At 36.7% G+C, this 3,731-nt stretch overlaps 1 protein-coding gene across 4 annotated transcripts in view; it reads left to right on the forward strand.

Annotated features, from left to right (window-relative positions):
- The window catches only part of LOC107599149 (F-box/WD repeat-containing protein 8), a 12,937-nt gene that overhangs the window by 603 nt on the left and 8,603 nt on the right, over positions 1-3,731 (forward strand). The window lies entirely within an intron of this gene.

Below are 3,731 nucleotides of genomic sequence, written 5' to 3' on the forward strand. Positions count from 1 at the left end.
TCTCTCTCACACACACACACACACACACACACACACACACACACACACACACACACACACACTCGCTCGTCTTCTGTCTGGCAACTTAAAGCCTTCTGTGAATTGAGTTTCTTAAACATGGAGAGTTTGATGAGCTCCGATGGAATAGTAGTGCTCTCATTTACACCTGCAGCTGGTGTGAATTCTCTTATTTTAGGTTGCATTACATTTCCCTTGAGCAGCTAGTTTTATTTTTTAGGATTAGTGGGAATGTTTTGGATGGGTGTATCTCATGAAGCCTTGTGTCCTCAACTCATTTTCTACTCTTATCCTTCTGTGGGTGAAACTCACAAAGCATGTTTGCGTAAATAAAGTGATAGTACAACACACATTACTATGAAGACTATAGTCTGTTATGCTACCTAAGGCTGCATTTATCTGATCAAAATTGCATATATGCACTGCAGTTGACAAAAAAAAATAATAATCCAGATTTATTGGATTCATCTTTTCTTTTTCCCATATGATGAAATGGGTAATTGTGAGAGTTTTTTGTCTTTTATTAGTAGTAGGGATGCACTATATTATCGGAACGATATCGGAAACGGCCAATAATGGCTTAAAATGTAAACAAATGAAAGATATGAACCGATATGAAAGATTATGCCGATATGCCTTGCCGATAAAACAAATAACTCACATGTGCTCAGGATGTGCTAGTGGTAAGATCAGGTCAGCAGTGTGGTCCTTCTTGAAGCGAACATTTGCCTGAATGATGATTAGATTCACTGTTTTGGATCGCTGCATTTAATTTAAGAATGCACGTACAGAACAGCCTCTCTCGGGTCCTAATGCCCATCCAGTAAGATGTTTTATTTACTTAGGGGGTGCTGTTGGCCTACTTGTGATAAAATGAAAGTAAAATAAACAAATAACATTAAGATTGTGTTTCTGATTAAATAAAGCAGTAATCAATGTCATAAAATCACGAGTATGCTTTGATTTAAAGGTCAGAAGCTATAGCTTACATGAATAAAAATCAAACATGACGCTTATAAATTAAATTATTTTAAATGTACAGATATATTCATTAATGTGTAATATGCTTTTTTTTTTTCAAACGGATTATGAAAATATAAATACAAGGACCTCTAAAACATTTTTTTGAGTTTTTACAACTCCTTTGCTTTAGACCATCTACAAAATGTTAAATCTTCAAATAAAATATTAAGGTTATCACGGCATTTGTCTGAGAAAAAAAATGCAGTGATTGATTTGTAGTTATTTTCAACTTTCAGTGTACTCTCATTATAAAAGAACTTAATTAATTGTTTATTTAATACTAACAAATTCTTTTTTTGTTAAAATAATTTGTTTATAATCACTGCACAGGAGAGACCTGGTGTTGTTTCCAAACAAAAGGAAATATATCGGTATCGGCATCGGCTATCGACCAAAATGAGTTGAAAAATATCTTCATATCGGATATCGGCAAAAATCCAATATTGTAATCACGAGTATGCTTTGATTTAAAGGTCAGAAGCTATAGCTTACATGAATAAAAATCAAACATGACACTTATAAATTAAATAATTTTAAATGTACAGATATATTCATTAATGTGTAATATGCTTTTTATTTTTCAAACAGATTATGAAAACATAAATACAAGGACCTATCGGTATCGGCATCGGCCAAAATGAGTTGAAAAATATCTGCATATCGGATATCTTCAAAAATCCAATATCGTGTGTCCCTAATTAGTAGTCATTTCAGTTCTCTTTAAATAAAAATTTGTTTTTCTTGGTGAATTTATCGCCATTCTTCACACCCCCTGTAGCTTACTCTGAAATGCTCACTTTAAAAAAAAAGCTGCTTTACAGTGATACCAATAGGAATGTTTAGTTTGAATTCAAAATGTCACAATTAAAAAAAAAAAGTTTTTTTTTGCGTTTTGTACTGTAGTGTTTATTTGTGTTCCATTCACTTTTCACTTCAAGTAGGAAAACCAGTTGTTCAGGTTGCCTGTAATTGTGTTACATCGAGCAGCATTAATGCATAAATAACTTTTTCCCTGAAATAAAATATTCGTTGGAAACTACACATTCAATGTGGAAATCTGAGGGTGTAAATGAGCTGAATTGTCATGAATATAATGTCTCACTGCAAAAAAAAACAGAATGGTCCTAAACACGGTCTTTATTTTGTTCATGCAAAATATAATCTTTTTTATTTTTCTCTTTGAATTTGGTTAGGAAATGTGACCTGGGCTTGTTTTTAAAAGGTTTATTGTGGTTCATCCAGACCTTTCCACATGTGCAATACAGCTCAATATCTGAAGGTTGTGCGCTAACTGCTAAACCACAGCTCTGAGAACACAAGTTTTTGATAAATTGGTGGTTCATTGTCTACTGGCTACATACAGCACTTTTGGCCAGAGTTTAATAGATTTGCATTAGATATCCAAGATTAAAGCACTTAGAATAAAACACACCTAATTATGTCCAAAGCGGAAAAACTTTTTTTTCCCCCCCCACAGCTGTGGTCCTTTCAAAGCACGATGAGCACTCGGGCCTGCTCTCGACTATTTTTGGTTTACCTTGAAAATCATTTTACGGAAAGCATCTGAAAAGCTCAGGCACTTATAGAAGTGGGAATGGGAATAATGAAAGCGCTCGGTTTGAAAGGATGGATGGTGTTATTGTCAGCAGTGCATCACTGAGGGCTATTGATTTAGTGGACAAAGAGATGTTGGAGACGAGGAGAGATGCGGTACATCTGCCCTGCGGACTCAATACAGAATCCCGAGCGCGGTCCACATCTGATGCTTGCGTCTCAATTAGTCTTAGCCAAATAAAGAGCCATTTCATTGACACTTGTGACAGCGGGAGCACTATTTTGGCAGGTGGAGAGATGCTTGGCAGGTCTTTGTAAATAAATTCCAACTGCATCTTCGCTCAGATACTATATAGAGTGCAAAGAGGGAGGACCTGATGTCTCTCTGGCCAGCTGCGCTCTCATTTAAAACATCCCTCTTTCTTCGTCCGTCTTTCCACGGTTCCGACAAAGCGAATGCTCTCACCTTTTGTTCGTCTTTGATGAATGAACGAAGCAAAACACTCCTTGGAGTGTCATTTTGGCTGTAATGATTTTACCCCATCTGATTCATCTGCGGGCAAAACACCAAGCAGCCCAGAGGAAATGAGGGCTCAGGTCCTGCCCTTTATTAGCATGGCCAAAGGCCAGGACCTAATGCATCGCTTCTGCTCTCTAATTTGTTCAGCCTCTTTAGTTAGTTATGATGAGGATGACGATGGGCCCATGTGTACTATCTGTGTACATGTGCTTTTCATGGCCGTGTGTATCCTGTGGTGTTTTTGCTCACGGTTGGTGGCACTGGAAGTGCCTGTGAACAATATTCTTGATTAATTGAAGGAAGCCTGTCTGCTGACAGCTCAGTGAAACTAGATCTTGTTTTAGCATTAGATTTATGACCACTGCAACCTGCCAGTAAATATATTACAGCCTCTTACAAGAATAAATGCTTCGATGAAATTAAACCAGGACAATAGATAGGCACATCCACATAATTACTCGCAGCATTAAATCCTGCTTGGCCATGCATTAACGATTCATTCTGACTAATATCTTTTGTCCTCCAAGTGTTTTTTTTTTTTTTTTTGGTCCAAGCAAAATTTAATTTTGTCGATTATCTTTTGGAAAGCCCCAGCATAGGGTCATCCTTTGGCTGC

Source organism: Sinocyclocheilus grahami, unplaced genomic scaffold (assembly GCF_001515645.1).
Source record: "Sinocyclocheilus grahami isolate Dianchi unplaced genomic scaffold, SAMN03320097.WGS_v1.1 scaffold261.1, whole genome shotgun sequence".
Taxonomy (NCBI): Eukaryota; Metazoa; Chordata; class Actinopteri; order Cypriniformes; family Cyprinidae; genus Sinocyclocheilus; species Sinocyclocheilus grahami.